Source organism: Chamaea fasciata, unplaced genomic scaffold, assembly GCF_029207755.1.
Source record: "Chamaea fasciata isolate MVZ Bird 193981 ecotype frontalis unplaced genomic scaffold, bChaFas1.0.hap1 SCAF_21, whole genome shotgun sequence".
In the NCBI taxonomy this organism is placed as follows: domain Eukaryota; kingdom Metazoa; phylum Chordata; class Aves; order Passeriformes; family Sylviidae; genus Chamaea; species Chamaea fasciata.
The window spans coordinates 6,456,343-6,478,104 of NW_027094106.1; the positions used below are offsets into that span (position 1 = coordinate 6,456,343).

The 21,762-nt window shown below is 51.4% G+C and overlaps 1 protein-coding gene across 2 annotated transcripts in view; it reads right to left on the reverse strand.

The window, feature by feature from the left end:
- SMG6 (SMG6 nonsense mediated mRNA decay factor) overlaps nucleotides 1-21,762 on the reverse strand; it is a 105,469-nt gene that overhangs the window by 23,156 nt on the left and 60,551 nt on the right. The gene's annotated exons all lie outside the window — the stretch shown is intronic.

Below are 21,762 nucleotides of genomic sequence, written 5' to 3' on the forward strand. Positions count from 1 at the left end.
CAGAAGAAGGCCTGAGTAGCCTGCACAGATTCCTGCCAAGGTTCTGGTACCTGTCACTGCTGGCAGCTGTAGCACATCAGGGTGAGACACAGTGACATGGAAGAAGCTGTGAGCAGCTCTGGGACTTGGAGCCAAAATACCTTTGAGGGTCCTGCAGGAACTTTTAGTTAATTTTGTGGAAGAGTCAACACCAAAGCCAAAGCAGATGTTCCAGATGAAAAACCATCCTCCAGATCCACCTAAAGTTCCTGTGCCCAGGATGGCCTGGAGAGCTGACACAGCCCAGCCTGGGACCAACTGCTTCCCTGGAGCTACACAGCCTGGAGAGGAAAGTTCCTGCTGGATTCCAAACCAAACTTTTGGCTTTCACTGATGCTTGGAAAGACTTGCCCTAATGTCTTACTCACCTGTTAAATGTGCTAAAGAACTTCATTGTCAGATCCAGGGAGCAGCAGCATTTGCAGCACGGAGCAGTTGGCTCCAGGCTGCATCTGACACCTCGTAGGCAGGAGGTGGCTCCTCAGCTTGTTTAATTTTACCCCCACCAGAGCAGTCCTAGAGAAGATGATGGGATGCAGGAAGTTTCCAGTGAGTAATGGGGATGTTTCATCTGGTTTGTGAGTGTCTGATTCTCCTCGTGTCCTCAGGCATTGCTGCCAACAGCTCAGCAAGGCCTGTGGGCTCCTCCACAGAGCAAAATGGTGCCTCCATAAGACACTGCAGGAATTTTTGCAGGAATTTTCACTGGAGAAAGAATTTGCTTCCGCCCACCATGGCCACATGTGCTGATCCCCACAGCAGTGACATATCCAGGGCATTTCTGCTCTTCAAGGTGAAGCCTTGAGCACAGGACCACACATTTTAATTGTCTGTCATGTGAACAAGGGGCTGAAAAATCACAGCTGTGAAAGAGGCAGATGACTCCTGGAGAAACAATGAGTCACACACAGGGACTCCCTGTTACAGCCACCTCAGTGCCTTCCTGTCTCCCACCCCAGCTCCCAGCACTTCCAAACTTCCCAAGGAAAGAAAGAGAAAAAGTCAGGCCACAGAGTAAAGCCAAGTCCAAAGAAGCCCGCTCCGCTCCTCCCTTGCAAATCCTACTGGAACATGAACTGGGGAAGACAAATCCCTGAGATCCTGCCCCTAACCCATGGTCCCAGGCTGGGGAAGGAGGAAGGCAAACTCCTTATCCTCAGCAAAGCCAACATGGCACCACTGACAGCTTTCACGGGGCATGGGCTGCTCTCCCTGCCGCAGGAGCCTCCAGTCTTTTCCTTTTCGGGGACTGGGGGAATTTATTTCCTCTGCCATTTCGGAGGATGCCTGCCTTGCCAGAGATTGTTTTGCAGAGTTCAGACAGATAAGAAAGTGGTTAGCAGGCTCTTCGGTGGAGGAAGGGAGGATTGCTTAGTAAGGGAAAGGCGACCGCTCTGCTCTCAGCAGCCGCACGCTGCCCTTCCTCTGAGGCCACCACTCCAGAGGACGCTGGCGTTGGGGACAAGGCAGGGCCACCCCCACACCTCTCCACCCTGGGTGTTTTTCGGGTACGTCTGCTCGTGAGGCCACACTGGTGACCAGAGACTGTGTTGCTGTGCCAGGACTGGGATCTGTCTCTCCTGGAATTTGGGAAATGCGCCTGATGAATGTTCAATCCAACATCTCGATTGCAAATCTCAGGGCGCTCTTGCGACAGTGCCCTGAGACAGAGCCCCTTCTGCAGGATATGTGGAGGAAAAAAAAAAGGGCAGGAGCCCAGTCCAGGCTGCCTGTGCTGTGGGGACAGTGCTGTGGTTATCTGGCACCCTTCCTGTTCCAGAATGTGTCTCTGGAGAGGTGGCAAAAGGGAGCTGGCCCTGCTGGGGGCTCACATGGGGAAAGCCCTGAAGACTCATCAACAGCACAAACTTTTCCCCAAGGACTTCCCCATGGAGACAACAAGAAACCGCCCCATAATTTCACCCACAGGGTAACTCAGAGATTCCTGTCCAGCAGGACAAAGCACCAGTGTCACAGATGCTGTGACAGTGGGAAGTTGGGTGGTGGAAGGAAAAGCATGACAACACAGGAACAGGGGATGGCAATCTACAATGTAAAAATAGCATTAAAAAGGTGCAAACTAAAGCTCACCCTGGCAGCCCCCACCTGCCCAGCCTGCACCATCCACCTCTTGCCCTTCCAGTGTCACCTCTGCTTCAGGCAGAGAGGCAAGAGCTGGAATATTCTGCCTGGTCCTGGCAGAGCTGGCTGGGGAGCCATTTCTGTGAGTTTACACAGCTTATACGTTCTCCATGCAGTTCCTGGCCGCCTTCCATTGCAGATGAGAGTTTTATGTCGAATTTTAAGTTTGACCACAAATATTTAAACTTCCTTGGACCACAAATGCTGTATCTTCTTTGTGGTTTAGTTGGCACCAAATGAGTATTTACAGATCCCTGTATGTCTGTCTGTCATTTAAATATCTCACGGAGGTGCCAAAGGCTTCCAAAGTGGAGGGGCTCCTCCAGCAGACCCCTGATTTCCCCCTCTCTGCCCTTCCTTACTCAGAACACGCAAGGGAGAGGTGGAGGAACTGGCCAAGCCCTTGCAGAGGGCACAGCTGCTCTGGCCTGAGCATTTCATACTTGCACTCTATTAAGTTTTCTTTCCAGAGAATGTCATCTGAGATCCCACCATAACTTCCACAGTTCCCTGCCCTGGTGGATACTTGAACTGGGATGAAAGCGTTTGGAATTTTCTCCTCTTCTTTTAGGAAACTGAGTCTACAGGAGACTGTTTTAATGAGAACCGCTAAAACCTCCTAAAGCAGCACAGCTCCCACCTGGCCACTGCTCTCAGCCTCCCCACGGGGGTTTTCACTTCCTCAAACACCAGCAATTCTCAGCGGGTGATAATCCCAACCTGCTGAACTGGGATCCCTCTCTAGGTAAACTGGTCAGAGTGGTTAGTGCCAGTGGCACAACGGTATTGAATTCAGGCAAGGCCGTTTGGCCAGGAAAACGCAGCTAAATAAATACCATGAAAGATCCCTCCTAAGCATCCAGGGCCAAAGGAATTTGGTGCCGCTGTTGCATGGAGCTGGATGGGGAGCAGAGAGCTGAGGGTCCTTGAGCTGACACCCAGCCCAAAATACGAGTTACAGTGCATGCACTGGCTTGAGTCAAGTTGTGTATTTCATTTCCTCCAGACTTTTTAGTCTAGGACACAAACTGGGAGCTCATCCCACCAATTTCAGGGGAACTTTAGAACACGGAGATGCTGCTCCTGCAGTGCCGGCCGGCTGGCTGTGGCAGCACTCAGGGAGCTCTCCCACAACTCCCACCACCCCTTGGGGGGACACAAAACAACAGCATGCCCAGGGCAAAAGCTGTGATGGCTGCCCACATCAGAGGAAACAGATACCTGAGTCAGAGCCATGAGATGAGAAACCTCTGCTCCACAAACCAGAAGCCAGACGGAGCAACGTCAGCGCTGAGCTGCCCTGGTGCTGCTCGCACGCCTCACCAGCCCTGGATGCTGCTGGGAAGCTCAGGGCACTCTGCCTCTCCTCAGCTTTGCAAGTGGAAAGAGAAGCAGCTTTGCTTTGAACTAACAAAGCCCTGGTGAAAGGGCAGCTCACAGGGCTGCCACGTGCAGGGAGGAGCTCCTCCGACTGCCGGCTGCTCTGTCGGGGCCAGCGCTGAATTCCCTTGAAAACAGAGGGTGGGGATACAGCAGGCAATGGAATAACACCAGAAAAATGCCACCACGGCTTGGCTGGCTACACCACCACAGCCCCAGAGATATTACCAACACTGGCATTTCCCCCCTGCCGCAAGAACCGTGCTGGCTGCACGCTCCCGGCTCGGGGCAGGGCGGGAAGCAGCTCTCACCATTTCCAGCAGCCACTTCAGGGAGGGACAAACGCTCTATTTTGCTTTACAGTGAAATGCTGCCACTTAGGGGACTCCCGATGACGTTCTTGTGCCTGAGAGCTCATGTCCTCTTCCAGGAGGGGCTGCTCCAAGCAGGACACGCTCCCTCAGCCCAACAGAGAGGTAACTTTCGGCACTGGCCGTGATCTCTGGCCCACAGGGATCCTGCTCTGCTTTAAGGAAGCAGCAAGCACAGATCTGCTACTTATACCCAATACTCAGCTCTTCTGGCAAATGATTAATGACCCGAGTCTTGCAGTTGCTCGCTTCCAGCTGGGCCAAGAGCTGCAAACACACCTAGGGAAGGGAAGGGAAGGAGGAATTGGAACGTTGGCTTGGTGGGGAAAGGAAAACTATTCGCTGTGTCTTTGTTTTTGGGAGAGCTCCTCCTCTCGGGAGTGGGATGCTGAGTGCAGAGCAGGGCCCCTGCCCCGAAACGGAGGAGCTGAAGCAGAACAATAGGGTGGGGACTCTGGATGGGCCCCGACAAGTGGGGTGGGCTGGAGCGGGGGCACCGATCCATCCTTTTGACTTCATTCACACTTACAGCTGCATTAGAGACATTTCCTGAAAGCACAGTAGGAAGAGAGGGGTATTCGCTCACTCCACCCTCCATCTAACACCGTCCTCGCGATCCAGCCGTGCACTGAGAGCCAGTTCTGGCCTCTGGCAGAGCTGCAGGCCAGACATTACAAGCGCTGGTGTGAGCAGCACAGGTCCCCACCCGATGAGCAGCGAGCAGACTTGGAGCACAAAGGAGGGGTGCAGCAGCCAGCAAAAAATAAAAGAACAATCAAAGCAGAGCATTGTCCAAGGTGGACAAGAAGGTGTCAAGAGCGGGATCTGAGTGGCTTCAGGACAAGGAACGCTGCAGCCACTGGGTGATATCAGACGAAACGAGACAGGTTGTCTTGCAGAGGAGGGCAGTGACAGCCACGCTGCCCAGGGGCCTTGGGGCAGGAGCTGAGGCACAGCGCTGCCACCCCGGGGTGAGCTCAGGGCCGTGTCCCCAGCACATCACCCCCCCGCCAGGCCTGAGCTGCACCGGGATTGGGGATTGGGAACGGCGTGGTGATGAGCCCTGTGCCTGACTCACCACGGCCCGGGAGCCTGCGCGGCCCCGGCGCATCGGCAGCCTGCATGTGGAGCCTGAAAAACAACTTTTTTTTTTTCCCCTCTTTTCTAAAAAACAAAAAGCCAGACGCCCTCTTCCAGATCTGGAGTTACTCAGGCTGACTCACAGCAAGGCTCTCCTGGCTCTGCTGGCAGTGCCTGCATGTACCTGGAGTGGGCTGTGCAGGCTGTGCTGGTGGTACCCACGGTGTCACACACCTGGAGCCGTGGCACTTCCCTGAGTGCTGTGGCAACAGCCTGCTGCAGCCAAGCTAATCATTTTTGGCTTCAAACTTCAACCATTTTTGGTGAATCCCCGAATGAAAAAAAAAAATACCAACAAAAAACAACCAAATAAATGAAGACTATAATTTTTTTTTTGTAAATGGGAAAAGTATTTCTTTCATTCTCCCATAATACGAATCCAGCAAACAGGAAAAACATGAACCCAAACCAAAGCTCAGACATCACATCTGGGGAGAGACCAAGCATGGAAAATTTTAATCCAAAGGTTAATGTTTGGGAAGCTCCGAGTGTGTGAAAAGAGGGGTTAGATGGGTGCTGCTCCGCGGCTCGAACAGTTATTGCCGCCAAGTGGCGGCTTTCAAACGGTGCCTGCCTGCCCCAGCCCAGGCACTCGGGGTCAGGAGCTAAAATAGAAAACAACTGAAATCACTGGAAGCAAACAAACACTCAGATCAGATGCTGGAAAAGCCAAGCGAGGAAGGAGCCAGCAGCAAGAAATGCAACTCGAGCCCTGTGACTGGGAACGGCCTCCTGACTTGCCCTGGGTGAATCGCACCAAACCACATGGTGCTGGTGGCCCTTGTGACCCTCTCCCGCTCTCCCAGTCCTCCTGTGCCACCTCCAAGATCACTCGACAGCCCTGTGACACTCCTGTCCCAACTGTCACCTCCATCTCCTTTGCTCATTACTCTGCAGGGTCACACTCTAGTGGTTGTCACACCTTGGGGCTTTTTCCACCCGACACGTTTCTCACCAGAACCGCCATTTCCTGCCCAAGGACAGAGCACCCAACTTTTCCCCTTCCCCCTTCACCCCACCCCAGCAGAAACACCTCCCTGTACCTGCCCAGAGCAGCATCTCTGCTGCTCTCCTGCTCACCCCACCCTTGCACCCCGAGCTGCTGGGCTCCTGCAGCCCTGATCCTGCAGCAGCTCTGCCCTCTCAGCATCTCATGCCCACATTCTCCCCACATCCTGCCTCCAAAATGCCTTTGTCTTCATCTTCTGCATTAGATTATGCCCTTTCCAGACTGCTCCTTCCAGACACTAGAAATCTCTCATCCCCAAAGCTCCGACAGAATAGCATCCCTAATTGCCTTTGTTAGGGATGGGGCCATGCCTGTAAAATTGCCACGGCTGCTGCGAGGCCGGGCCGGCACTAACAATAGCTTAAAAGCTCCAGGAGTTCAGCGTGGAGCCCTCCCACACTAAAGCAAACACAAAGAGAAGGGACCATATGTCTGCAAAGGCAGTGTCAGGTGGGTCGGAGCCCGGCTCCCGGGGCTCCCCGGGGGTGGGAAGGGAAGGGAAGGGAAGGCACGGCCCCGGCAGGCGTGAGAGCATCCGGCACGGCCACGCTGCATCCCCGGCCAGGGACGCTTCCTGGGATCAGCCAGGGCAGAGCTGCTCTCCAAGGAGCTGCAGCACCCGTGGGCTGGGCCCTGCACTTGCCAGAAGGGCTGGGCTGCTTCTCTCCACAGTGCCGAGCCCAACAGCTCCTGTCCAGGCAGCTGCTCTCCACAGCCACGGGAAGGTTTGATTTTAGGCACACCATCGAAACAGAAAATGACTGTGACCTGCTGCAGAGGGAGGAGTGACACCTCCCAAAGAGCTGGGGTGTCACATATTGCTGGTGACATCCCAAGGTGGTGGTGTTCACCAGAGAAGCATAAGGATGAATGATGGAGTTCAGCTCCTAATATTCTAATTTTGAGCCTGCTCAAAGTGTCAGGCTGCTGGGGGACACACTGGCCAGAGAGGAGGAGAAGGCGAACTGTCAGCAGAGAATCCCTGCAAAAGAGATGGGAAAAACAAACTACTGCACGAAAATTGGAAATGATTCTTTAACAAACCACTGGGCAAGGTAACCCAGCTTAGGATCAGCGCCTTGCTTGGCTGAGGCCAAAATCCAGGCACCTCTTGTTCCCTCATCACACTCTGTGGGTAAAAACCTAAATCTGCTGACAACCAACTGCAGAAACATGGAGATAAAAATGAAAAAGAAGTTAGGCTGACGGAAAATACCAGGAGCCCCTGTAGACAATGAATGTTTCTCTAAGCTTAGCCCAGAAAAAGGGCTCTAAAAGCACATGCAAAGCACCTCTGTCCGGGCAGGGAAAGGGAACAGTGATGCCAAGGGAAGACCTCGAGGAGCAGCTGAAGGGAAATTGAGGCAGGCCTCACCTGCAAAGGCAGGGGAAGTGTGTGATGAGAAACGTGAGCAGAACAGGCTGGCAAAGCCTTGGCTCAGGAGTGGGCTCCCTCAGGCTTTGTGCTCATGGAAGCATGTGCTAGCACGCTCAGAGGAGTCCCAACAAAGGCCAGGCAGGCGTGCTCCAGCTGCCCGTGGACCATCGCTCCCGCTCCTCATCCCTCCAGCCAAGGGGGAAAATGTAATCAGAGCAATTTCTATTAGCAAGAATATAAAGACTTGGAAGCTCTGGGCTGTCTCTTGACAACTAATTAATTACCAGGTAGCATCCCCCTGAAGCTGCCAACACAGCACACACAAGTTCCAGCATGATTTAGGGAGAGGGATGAACTTCACAATAAACTCTAGAATTTTACTTCATCTCCCGCCACCATCTGAGATCCTGGGGGAACAGGAAGGGGTGGCAAGAGGCAAAGTGTGAAGCCATCTGGGATCATCATTAACTCATTCACTCATGGCCTCTGAAACGAAAAGGCCGACTTTGCTGTGAGCAGCAGCTTCCAGCCAGATGAGCTCCCTGGATACTCCATTTCTTAAATGCTCTTCTGCCGTTCCCAGAAAGAGGATACAAAGGGACACAGGCTATTTGGGCTGCAGAGGCTGTCAGGGAGAGCAGTGGAAGCTGCTACCTATTGTGATGTGCCAAGCTTTGTCAGGACATCTCATACAAAAGAAAAAAAAAAAAAAAAAAAGGTAACAACAAGCTAGAGCTGAAGATCAGGATGTGTGACCTGTCAGGGAGCTGGGCTTGGGCAGCCAGGACCAGGAATCTCAGAATGGGTTGGGTTGGAAGGGACCTTAAAGACCACGTGGTTCCAACCCCCCGGCAACCGAACACTCCCATGAGTCAATATAAACTGCATGGCAGCACTGTGAGGTCTGAATAAGGTGACAACACATGAAAAAATGAGGATATTTAGGGGCAGTCATCCCAACATAACATTTCTCAGGGCTCTAGAGCCACAGGGAGATGGGTGAGGCTGTTCAGCGTGGCACAAATGGCCTGAACTACCCCATTTCGTCCGCACCCAGGGTGGTCTAAAATCAACCATTAGCAGCACCTTGATCAGCACAGGGGGACTGTGCTATGTTTGAGGAGTTTTTTTACCTGTGTCAACTCTCCCACCACTTGAGACAAGCCAGGCAGCTTTTGGGAGCAGAAACCTCCATCTCCCTGCTCCAGGACACAGCTCTACTGGTGGCCATGGATTTCTCCCTTAAGACATCAGCACAGCCACAGGTCATCTTGCTCAGGTGCAAATGTTCTGGGCTAAGCCAAAACACTTCTTTTCTTTTTTAGATTTATTTGATGTAAGTCCAAAAACTGAGATGACATCAAAGAGCCCATTGAGCAGATCCCCTCCAGAAACACAGGGGGACTTTACCTCGTTAGTACAAACACGGCTCCCCTGAAGACTTCCTGGGAACAGCTGAAGCAGCACCGCACTTCAAAAACCAGCCTGCACATCACAGGGCTGGGGAGGAGCTCGGTTCTGGCTCAGGACGGTTGTCAACCCTTTCAAAGCCCACGCAGGATCACACACAAAAATTGTCACAGCCCTAGGGGGAACAACTTTCTCTCTGTCCCCAGGATACGGGCTGTAAAGGCAACCACAGGGCAGGAGCTGTCACAGGGAGGGCGTGAAGCCTGATGTGAGGGAGAGAAAGAGAATACTTAAGAGGATGGATTTACCCCTGCTGGGACTGGTCAGTGACTGTTTCCCATGAGCTAACACGAGGAATGAATGTCCCTTCAGGATTCCAAACCCGTGCCAAGAGCCCATCTTCCTCTGAGGGATGGCAACTGCCAGCAGTTCTGTCCCTGCTGCAGTCCCCAGCTTGGATCTGCTGCTGGCTGAGGTCTGAGGTCACTTCCAGAGGGACACAGGAGACCCGCAGGAGCCCAGGCTAAGCTGTGGCACGGAGTGACAATCAGGAGATATGCTGCTTCCTGGAAGAGTTGGAACTGATGTGCAAATAATGGCAGAAAAATGCGGGGCAAGGGAGGGTTAGAGAGAGATTAGTCTGGGGCACACTCTGGGAGATACATAATGTTAAGTATGAGGGCAAAGGAAATGAAAACTGGAAACTCAAACATAGTCAAGAATCCAATCCCAGCCTGGGCAGGAAGTTTACACTCTGCTTCTAAATATACATGTTTTTAAATCAACAAGCTTTCTTGTTCCTCAGCTCCACTGTACATCCACGTGGGAGAAAGAACCGGATGGAGGCACTGCCAAGCTCTCCTGGCGAGGTATTCTGTCCACAAGGGACAAGGCAGGGGTGACACGCATCCCTGCCATGCCCCAGCAGGGATGCAAAAGCTTCCCTGATCCTGAAGACGCCCTGGGAGAGCAGAATTCCCAGCTCCAAGCTCCCAACCCCTTGCAGGCAGACTCTCCTGTGATCTCCAAGTGCCTGTGGACCATGAGGAGAGGGATCCTGTGAGCAGGGCTCAGCTGTGGTGCCTCTTTCCTCCCTGCTCTCTGGCCACTGCATTCATGCTCAGCAGTCGAATAGTCACATCTTTTTTTTTTAATTTGATATAATTATCTCCTAGAAATTACTGTACACAGCCTCTTGGGATCTGAAGCAATTAAGTGAAGATAAATTTCTTTCATGGAGCAAGCTGTCAAAGGATGAAGCAATTTCATTCCCCATTTGAAGTGGAAGCTTTGGGTCATGCATGGTTTATTTGAAACAATGCCATCACCTAAAGCTGCTGATCTTATCTGTCTCTCTCTGTCTCTCCATTTCAAACTGCTGAAGATGTGCAGCGTGGCACTGCCTGAAGTGATGACATCTGGCACCAGGCCAGCTACAGAAACAAGCTGCTCCTCCCCAAGCCCGAGTGCAAGAGGCCAAACATTCCTATTAAAAAGGGGGAAACCGAGGTGAAATCTGGGAAGTGCTGAAAAGTGGGAATCCTGCCCGAGGGAACAAGCCCCAGGAGGAGCCAGGTGCCAGCAGGAAGGGGTGGCGCTGCCCAAGACAGGATGGGGCATCTCTGAGGGGTAACAGGCTGCCAGGCTTCCTCACCAGGCTGCCCTGAAGCCATCCAAACCAGGCTTCCAGGATTTCATCACGAGGAGGAACAGCCCATGCCCTCCAGCCTGTATGAGGAGAGACATGGCAGGGTGGAAATTATATCCCATTAGCACATGCATGCTAAGTCTCCCAGAATTTCCAGCAAATTCTCTCCTGTCCTCACACTTCACCATGCCAAGATGTTTCATTTTGCACAAAAAGCCCACATAAAAAAACCCCTCATTTAAATAAACCGTTCTCCAAACTGGTGGATTTTATCCTGGAAAGGGGAGGATATTGTAGAGCAAAGTGTGGCTGTGGTGAGGGCTTTGCTACCTCCACAGGGTCAGAGATTCCAGAGATTCCCAGGAAGAAAGGCATGTTTAGCAGGTATTCCATACTTCCCAAATGAGGAGACCCGGAGAATTTCTCCTTCCCCCTATCAGGACAGTCACTAACTCAAGCCACAGGGAAATTGGTGAGGATACTCAGGTCTAAATGGAAGCTGTAGTTTTGAGTGTGAAAACAGGCAAGTGCTGAGCAAATTCAGCTCCCACGGCCTGGACTGACGAGAGCATTTCATCCACGAGGCTTCTGCAAAGCTCAGAACACTTACTGATTAAATCTTTGCTCATTAGAACTAAAAAAAGTTACTGGTACTAGAGGGAGCTAATAATAAAAACTGGCAATGGGTGCAAGTTCGAGAAGCATCTGGGTGACTTAAGAGCGCAAAAATGATCTTCAGAAGTGACCTCAGCACCAGACATGTGGCACGTCACCGACAGCTGGGAGGTCACTGCCTCAGCTCCAGAAATGCACAGCTACAGGCACGTCCCTGACACACCCTGGGGAGCTGCTCCAGGGCCACTTTTCCATGGGAATCACGCATGGAACAGGTATCAGGTGAAGTGCCACAGCTCTGGAAGGGGGTAGCAAACTCCATCTTCTTCTGTGCGTGGACATAAATCTCCTTCCTTCCCTAATAACGGCTGCTATAATAAACAGCACATGGTTTATGCTTAAGATAAATACGGAACCAGAATGTAAATCTGTTCTGTTGTTCATGGAGCAGGCAGGCAGTAACTCCTCAGAAAAAAACATTTGTCTTCATTCTGAGAGCTTGTGTTTATATGTGCATCTACCTATTCCAAGTACAATGAAGTTTTGGGACAGTTTAAAAAAATAAATCAATGCAATGGCTACAAATAAGAACTACAGTTGTCACTATTCATAACATACAAACATATAGACAAATATTTGTTACATATGGCGGAGAAAATGCTTTATGTAAAATGCTGGTATGTAAAATGTTAAGGCAAATTTTGTTAATTTAAATAAATTATGGTTTTAACCTTATGTTTAAGGAAATATATGCAAATATGTTATGGGGAAAAATGCGATTAAATTATCTGCTGGATTAAATATCCAGCATTTTTTCATGTCCCACCACAGATACAGCCAGGCCAGCAGCAGTCAAGCTGCTCATGTGGGGTCTGTGTTTGGGAAGAATTTTAATGCTTCCCAATGAACCTTCCCTTAGTACCCCCTCATCTTCCTAAGGGACATGGGTGGCCTGGGGCTGAGGCACTGGCCTGAAATCCTGGGTATCAGGGGTTTGTTCTCATCCTGAAGCCAAGGCTTCCTGTGGGACCAGCTCGGTCCCTCAGCCCCGCGTACCTCTGTTGCCAATCCCTAACGAGGAAATTGCTTTTCCTTCTGTCACAACGTGTTGTGGAGATATGTTCATTAATTCCTGGGAAGTGCTTTGACTTCAATGACTTTGAGAGGAAAAAAAAAACCCCCATAAATACGATTATGGTGGTGTCTTCTTCTGTCCTGGGTTTGGGGTGTGACAGCAGGAGGGCACCGAGGGTGAGAGCTCTGTCCTGCCACGGGAGCTGGGCTCTCCAACCTCGCCCAGCCCCAGCCCAGTGCTGCCAAACGGATTTGGCATCCACAAAAACAACACAAGCTCCAGCTGGGAGCAGAAACATGGGGAGCAGACTCCAAGCTCAATGACAGAGGTCACCTTCCGTCTCCCATAGAGACAGAGTAGATCCCCATCTGTTATTTGGGCTGACCACTCCCTGCATTCCACCCCGTCCACTTCTTTGGCAAGCTCTGCAGGACGTGGATCTTTCTTATTCAGGATAACAATGAGGAGTTATTAATTGAGTCTTTTTTCAGGTTTCCTGAGGTCCTTCCCATAGCTGCCTTGGTGGATACCACAGCCGTCCTCGCCCTCAGATGGGATTCAAGCATTTCATTTGGGCAAAGGCAAAACAGTGAGGATCCCTCCAAAGCTGAGCCACTGGGAGAGGCCAAGAGTCAGCTCAAGGACCGAACGGAGTACCAGAAAGAAGAGTCTGAGCAGTGACAGCATATCCAGCTGGCAAAGTGTGAGGCAAAGATGCAACCTTGACTCCCAGGGAGCTCTCATGTGATCCAAAGCACCACATTAACACCTGAGCAGCACAAAGATTGTCTCAGGCCATGCTTCATGCCCAGGGACAGCTCAGCCAGCCAGAGCAGCCTTTCCATTTCCTCAGAGTTTCTCTGGGTAGCAATAAGAGATGGCTCATTGGGAGGGGATCCAGCATTAATGGTGTTTTAATGAGGCCTTTCAATACACTTATAGACTAATCAGCAAATTCCACAAGGTCTGGGCTCTAATATGTCATTCCAAGTACACTAGAGCCATGGCAATACCTCTGCACAGCCAGAGCTATGCACTCTCTGGGCCTGATGCCCTGCCAAGAGGTGGCAGATTTTGTGCTATTTGGGTGCTGGGGCAGCAGAAACAAGGCCATTTCCCGCTGCAAAATCCCAAGGGAAGTGAAGGGTGCACAGAGTGTGCTCCAAGGAGGTGCTGCACATGGCCTGACTCTCCTTTCCTAGGTCACTCCACTATTCCCATCTCCAGGAACACACGGTCAGCGAGTTTCTTGAATAGGACATTTCCCGTTTCCCAAGAATCTGTGGTGAACCTCTGCAAGCAGCTTTTAGGACAAAAGGACTAAACACAAGCAGGTTTCCCATCTCATTACACAAACCTGGCCTGACCATGACACAAGTGAGGATGTTGGACAGTGAATGTCACCTGATCTGCATGGAAAGATCCAACCCCAGGCATGGGACAAGGCTGATTTATCCTGCCAGCCTCTGCCTCGAGCTGATGATCCCATCTCACTTCCAGAAAACACTGTAAAAGAGCCTTTAGCTGACACCAGAGCCAAGCTGTGCAGGGCTGGCTGAGGACCTGACACGTGCTGGGGCACGTGCACAGCTCACACCCTGATTCGCTTGGAGCTCTCACTGTGGTTGAAGCGCCCTGTCCAAGATGAGCCTGGAGGAGCGGCAGAGGTGCATCCAAGGCTGGGGAGGAAGGCATAGAAACATCACAAGCCACTTGGGAAAACTCCCCACGCACTGTGGTAGTGCTCCTTCCCTCCCCATGCCAGGAAAGAGGCATTTCAGGGACAGGGAAGGTTATTTCCACCAGCTGCTGGTTCTTCCCTCCCTGCTTCCCCTCGCAGGAGATGGGGCTGCCTGGAAGGCAGCACTTTGTACTTCCCTGCAAGCCGTGCCCAGACCACAAAGCCACTCTGCCTCTCACTGACAGAGGGGGTGAAGAGAACACTTGTAACTGGATCTTAACACCTTGGCAGGTGGTTCCTCACCTCGCAGTGCGACTGCAGTTCCCACACACAGCCCTCGGCCCCGGGACCGGGCAAAGCAGCAGGACCCCAGCTCTGCACGGGGGGGCTGCTGTTAGATCTGCTCCTCCTCACCACCCTGCCTGCCCAGGGCTAGGAGAGGACCTGTTCATGCTTGGCTGTGGCAAAGGGGCTGCAGGGCTTTGAACTCCTGCTCCGTTTCACAGCCCGATGCCACGGCCGTGCGTCAGCAGCCCCGAGCGCTCGGCACGGCCGGGGCGAGAGGACGTGAAAAGCTCCAATGCCCCAGAGACTGCAGTGCACAGGATACGGCCAGGATTAAAATCTGGTCAGCAGAGGTCTTAAAATGTCAGCGTAAACAGGAGGGCAGTGCTGGCGGGGCTGCAGGGAAGCTTGCTCAGGCTTATGCTGCTTAACAATAGGTTCAGTGACCTGGACAAAGAAAACCTCTCCTGATAAAGCCAGCAGATTAGACAGCGGCTCAAACCCTCCTCAGTTTTCAAGAGAGCAGCTCAGTAACAGGCAAAAACTTGGAATTGCTCACTTACTTAGGAACAAACCCCGTGCTGTTTAACACAGTTAATGCCAAATTGTGCCTGCAGGAAGGAGCAAAGGCTGCAGGACACTGGGAGTGTTCATGGGTACAAAGGAGAGTGGGACAGGAGAGTGTCACCTCCTCCTGAGGAGCAACATGTGGGGCCTGGACAGTCACAGCTCGAACACAGCAGGAGAGCAGCTCAGGGGATCCAAACCATGCCCAAGACTCTCCTGCCTCTCAGTTTATCTATTCAGCTTATAGAAAACAGGATTAGAACTAGGCGGACTTGGGACACATTTACATATCAGAGTTAGAGCAGCAACCCACGACTTCCCAAACTACAGCAAAATTCAATTATTGGAAACTGAGACAAAGCAAATTTAGCCGGGAAATAATGCATGTTTTTAACAGCGACTGAAACTAGGTCTGGTGACAATTTGCTGAGGATCCTGAAGGGTTCTCAGCCTTCCAGAATCAAGGGTTTGTACTTTCTACAAGACCTGCTGTTGGAAATTTCCTTGTGGCTTCATGAGGGAGAAAAAACCAGTGGAGATGGCCACAGCTTCCCCCAGCTTGCCAGCATCCGGGGCTCTCCCAGGCTGGATTCCCCATTCCCAGAACTGACGCACACCACCGTGGGCTCCTCTTTGAAGAGGGGGCTTCTGACCTGTACATTCTTCCCAGAAGCTCCCTGATGTTCAAAGCACCTTGCTGACAGACAGGCAGGTGTGCCTGTGACAGTGACCACCTCCCCAAACCCAGTGTGGGGGCGGAGGGGGCCCCCCAAACACAGCCCTGGGCGAGGCACGGGGGAGGGCTCCCAGCCCAGCTGTGACATTTCCTTTCACCTATACCTGTACAGCTGTTTCCTACAGGGCTGCAGCCTCGAGTGAGATGTGTGAGGCTTCTGTAGGTGCTTGGGAACAAGATGGAACAGAAACGCTTCACACCTGGCCCCAAAATTACAGCACGCTGGCAGGTGGCCAACATAAACTGGCAGAGTACCAGTTGCAATGGACATCAATTAAGCAGCCTGTCATCCTCAGACTGCAGGCTTTGCTTTTTGCGATCTGCATCGCTCCTTAAGCCTTCAGCAGCACCAGCACTGGAGTTTTCCAGATGGGATCATTTCCCGCAGATTCCACTCGCTAGATTTATTGCAGTTTTTTTTTTTCTTTCTTTCTTCTTAACTCCCCCCCCCCGCTTCAGGAGGCTGAACTATTATTCCACATTGCAGATTTCTCCAGTGCTGGATTCAGCGTCCTTGTGCTGTGCTAGTGCTTGTTTGCCATCAGTTCCCTTTACCTTCAGCTGTAGAAACTCAATTTTAAGAATATCCTCAGACCTCTCTTAGTTTAAAAAGTGATTAGAAACTGAGGCCAAACAATAACTGAACAGGATTCCTCTCTGGAAGATGCTCTGCACAACTGTAGGAGATGTTGCAGCAATCACTGGACAGGATTTGTGCCCATTGCTGTAATGCTGCATTTAAAACAGCACAACAGACACCAGGGTTGCCTCCTCTGCCACCCAGACCTGGGGACATGGAGCCTGGCACTTCACACTGTCTAAAGGCACCTGGCAAAGGCAGAGAGAGGCTCCCATGGTGCCCACACAGCCCCTGGCACTCGTGGTTCAAGGTGATGCCAAGGACAGCTGAGGAGTTCAAAGCAGGTGATGCTCCCCACGCTACCTTCATGGTGGCATAAAATCCAGCCTCTCCTCCATCACCCCATGACATCATCTTCCAACATGGCCCATAATTTAGTTTAATTGCCTTTTACAATCCAAAGGCACCACATGAAAGGGAAGGTCGAGGCTGGGATGGAGTTCAGATACTGGTCAGAAAATGTAAACATCTCTTACTCTGCCGCCTCGGGGCTGCCAGCTCCTGCCAAGTCCCTGCTCTGAGCAGGGCTGCCTGTGGCAGGGATCTTTCACGGCTTGTTTGGAAACCGAGGCAGGCAGGGATGGAAGGAGTTTTTCAAGGATGACTCCTCATTGGACTCTCCTACTTGGGGCTTCGATCTCTGCTCACAGTTTCCCTTTTCCTCTCTGGACCAAACTCTGAGCTGGAAGCTCTCGCTCTCATGGGCTGAGAGCATTTGCCTGCCAGCTGGAGGGAGATGCTCCAAGGCTATGGAATGGGAATATGGAAAGGATGCTGAGAAAACAGTTACATTTGCTCACTGGGGTTTTCTCTTTGCTTACAAAGACTTCGTGCTCTCAGAGCCCTGGTCTTGCTACATTTTCTCTGATGCCTTGCAAAAAGTCCTCCCAAAATCACTGTAGTGTGGCTACTCCAAGGTGGATTTAATCCCTGGCATTCCAGGAGTCATTAGGTCTCAGAAAGGACAAAAAGCCTGGTGTTCAGAGGCATGACAGAGCCCAGTCACTCCAACAGCTACTCCTCCTGGGCTTTTAAACTTGGGGCTCCCTTTCCAAGAAGTATCAGACGTGACTACACACTGCCAAGAGATCTCTGAGAGTCTTAGGAAGACTGAAATACCATAAATAAGTGAGGTGAATAACAAGACAGGACTAATTTTAGCCCAAGTCTAAATAATAATTAGCTCCTAAACAGCTAATCCAAAGGCTACTGCCAATCTAGAGCAAGTTCGGGCAACTAGAGGGAGGATCACATTCGAACTATCCACCTGGGCTGGACAGTGCAGAGGAAGGAGATTTGGGATTTCTAAGGAGAATAAAGCTTGGGATTTAGGCTATCTGCACTGACAGGTGAGTGAAACAAGGAACAGCACCAAGTGCGGGAAGCTCACTGGCCACCCCGGAGCTGGAGGAGCCACGCAATACCCAGCTTGTAGGTCTGGTGGTAAAATATTGCTAATTAATTTTCAGAGCCTTGTGTTTTAGGGCTTTCATTTGCCTGGTGAGGTGAGACAGGGTTGAGACCAGTTGAGTGGTGAGTATCTGAGACAGTCCACTCCACACATGAGCATGCACATGAGGGAAAGGAAAAAAAGTGCCTTTCTGTTTGAGAGGAGGGAACCACGGTGACTGGCCCTATAAGCACATGTATTAATCATGCACCGTCTGGTTTTAATCCACACACTGCTGATCCTGCGTCTCACTGTATTGTTATCAGGGGAAGGAGTATTTCTCCTCAATCTTATTCACCAGCCAAAAGCCTGAAAATGCAAAAAACACATTTGTGAAGTGCCTTCCCAAGGACCCTGGGCCCCGGACCTGGTGAGCTGGGGCTGCTGCCTTTTTATTGGCGTTTAAAAACCTTTTATTAACGTGTGTCAGGGCTGGGGGAGGAGAGACAGGCTCAGGTTTCAGGACCCCCCATGCAGAGAGGTTTATTGTGGGAAGGGACATTAACACTTTCTCCTCCACATCTGCCCATGGCTGGGGCATGTGGCAGAGGGCGTGCTGCAGGCACACGCTGAGCCCATGAAGAGCTTGCAGGGATGTGGGCAATCCATACCTGCAGAGAGGAGAACCTCCTCGCTCTGCCCCACATCAGGGATATCTGCAGCTCTCTTCCAGCTCTGCCATAAAGTCCATGGGGTCACTGCAGAGCAGGATGCAACAGCATCCAGCCAGAGCTGAGGAATCCAGGACGTGCCCCAGGTTCCCAGGGCTGCACCCACGCACCATTACCAGGACTCTCTTTAACCTCAACACGACCCAAGTGTTTTCCATTACCAGCACCATGACTCCACGGTTGCCACCTTCCCCCTTCCCGACCTTAACTCAGCCATGCTGCTGCTCCCTGCTCTTGCCTCGGGTCCAAGGCTGGGTGAGGGAGGTCCTGGCAGTGTCTCCTTGGGCTGCAGACACAGCTGACAGCTCAGGCACCAGGCTGCATAGTTTGCTGCTGACTGGTACGGTCGGTGGTGTTCCATCACACAAGCTGCAGTGGAGATGTGCCCAACACACACACCCAGGAAAACAACACTGAGCTCTGCTCACCCCGGAGCCAGCTTTTGTTGGTTACAGCTCCAATGACAGTGCAAGAGATGATGGGAAGCTCTAAGTGTCCCACTGGCTCCAGCAGGAATTCGAACGCGCGGCTTCATGGCAGCGAATGCAGTCAGAACGTTTTCACTCAAAATAAGAGCCAGGCCAAATGCTCAAAAACTTACTGAGAAACTCTGGCTGAATCCTGCACTCCATCTGCTAAATGGGATGTGGAGAACAAAAAGGAGTGGGAAGCACAGTGTTTGTCCTATACAGCTTACAAAACAACCACCCTCTTGGTAGAGCAAAGAACCCAACACCATTTTAAGACCAATTCCCTCCAGTTCTGCCTTTCAACAGATTCTTTTCCTCTGAAACGTTACAAATTAATTAAGAAGCTAGAGGGTAAAAGAATGGGGTAAGGATTTGCAGCATCAGCAAGCATGGCGAGATACCCTTGTGGTAAAAGCCAACTGCCTCTCCCTAGCCATGCAAGTGGTAGAAAAGGGACCCAGAGTCACTCTGGCACACCAGAACCCACAAGACATTCACATTGTGCCATATAAAGAGCAGTACATTCTCATTGCCTCTCCAGTAAAGAATTTCAGCTGAAAACTGGGCCAAGACTGAGAACAGAACAGAAAGAAATTGGGTGCAAAAAATAACTCCTGCTAAAAAGCAGGGGAAAAAGAGTATGGGAAAAAAAATCAGTGCCAGAGAGAGTTGCTCCGCTGCCATTGCCTGCGGGAGGCTCAGGGACACAGATCCCAAAATGCCACCATGCTCAGCACAGACATGCACCCTTCCATGCAAACAGCCAAGAGAAGCATCCCATAGCTCAGGATGGTTTGGGTTGGAATGGATCTTAAAGATCATCCAGTTCCAACTCCCTGCCATAGGCAGGGAAACCTACTAGAGCAGGTTGCTCCAAGCCCTGTCCAACCTGGCTTTGAATTGATGAACTGCCAAGGAGTTGGATTCACCTGGGCTCTGCACACTACAGGGAGGGCAAAGAGCAGATGGTGGAGTGGAGACAGCACACAAGTTTAAGTTGGGTTGGAGGATTCTTTGCTAGAAAGTGCTTTATGAATCTTGCTCACAGTCACTCCTGTGTGAGTTTGTGCCACTCAGCCCTGGCTGGCTCTGCAGTGCCTTCTGCAACACTCCACCCCTGCAGAGTCCAATTATTCCTTCATTAATGCTGCAGAGGGACAACATTTGTGGAACAGGGTTGTCACTTGACTGTATTGACGCAGCTGCCACTCCAGTCTCTTTCTAGAGTGTTTCCAAATCACAGAAAATGAGGCAGGATTATCCAAAGAGGTCACTTTGCCTTCTACTCCAAGGTGTTTACCTCAACCCACGTTGTACCTGAGAGAGTCACCCAGGCTGCTTTTAAAATCTCCAAGGCCGAAGAGCTCCTGTAGACTCACCAAGGAGGGTGCTCTCAAGTGCTGAACTACCCAAAGGTATGAAACCTTCCTTAAAGTTTTGTCTTAATCTATTTTGCTACAATTTCTGCCTGTTCCTTCCTGTGCTTTTCAGCATGGAGCTGGAGGGCACCTTGTTCTCCTCTCTGCCTTTTCCCCGAATTTCCTTTAGACTAAAAAGCCCCAGCTCATCCAGGCTCTTCTTGGAAATCAGGCTGTTGAGCACTTTTTTCTAACTCGTTTTCCTCCCCTTCATCCTCTCAGGTGTCCCCTGCACAGTGAACATGCACACCTGCTGTTTCACCTGTCTGACCATCAATAAAAACACTGATCAGAAAGAAATAAAGGGGTACAGGCACAGCCAGGCCTGGCTGTTTCCCTCTGGGATCAGTGCTGCTTTTTCAGCAGAACTGAGGTAACACCATGCCTGATATTCCCAAATTCCTGGGTGGCTGGTGCTGAGCTGTGAGGGCACCAACTCCCACCTGTGGAGTTGTGCAGTTTCTTTACAAAGCATCAGAACCAAAGAGAGCTGGGACAGGCTCAGTAGCTCAGGTGTAGCTACAGGATAGACACAAAGATGAGTGCAAGTGCCCGGCAGGGCAGGTAGATGGCACTCCAAATAAACTGGTGTGTGGTTAGAGGAGGCAGTGTTCAGGGAATACTGACCCCCTCCCACAAGCTACAGGGCACCAGAGCTGCTCAGCCACCTCACCTGCCTGCTGGGGGCTCTGGTTTGTGGCTGCTGGGAAAAGAATCTCTGTATAGGGACGCTTGGATTGTCCCCAGCAGAACCCCCACAAGGACACCACACACACTGGGCAAACCTTAGGGCAGCAATGGCAACTGCACGCTTCTTATTTTAACCCTGTCAAATAGAGCCTTGAAAATTCATGTTTCCACAGACACTTCCTGGACTAAGCTGCTTCCCCAAACTGAGAGGGCTCCTGGTTTTACTGGGAGCCTGTGCTCCCGTGCTGCAAGCAGTGCTGTGAGCACAGGCTGGGGCAGATAGAGAAGTGAAACAGAAATTTGCACCTTTGGGTCCCTCTGTGAGAAAGATCCTGAATTTCTCACCGTCATTTCAGGACAATGTCATGAAGAACAAGCGGCACAGGGAAAGGCACCTTGCCATGGTCACACGCAGGCTCTCCACAGAAACCTGCTCTGCATCCTCACTTCTCCTCCTGGAGCATCAACCCCTCAGGGAGGGGACACTGCAGCTTCCCAGATGAGCCACGGTTTTGGAGCGGCAGTTCTGCCTCCGAGCAGGAAACTGTTGAGAGCCACTCTCATCCTGCCGTGCCTCCAAGGGCGTGCAAAACAAATGCCATTGTGCCTCCATCCCCCACCAGGCTCAGACGTGTTCTCCAAGCGAAGCCCCCAGATCCCTCCTGGCCAGGTGGTGGCAGAGAGCAGACCCAAAACCCCACATCAACAAGGGAACTGATTTCATTATTCTAAAAACAAACAGCCAAAGGAAAGTTCAGCCTAGAATGGGCTCCTAGAGCAAAGAAAGGAAAATAGAGAGAGGGCAGTGGGGAATGCTTCATATTCCTAAAAGCCTTTTGTACGTTAACACATGGTGTCTGCTTCTCTCTAGTCACCTATTTATCACTCTCCTCTTTAGAGAAGGAAAAAAGTCCTGGCTGCCTTCCTAAGGCAGAGTTTTGTGGCCG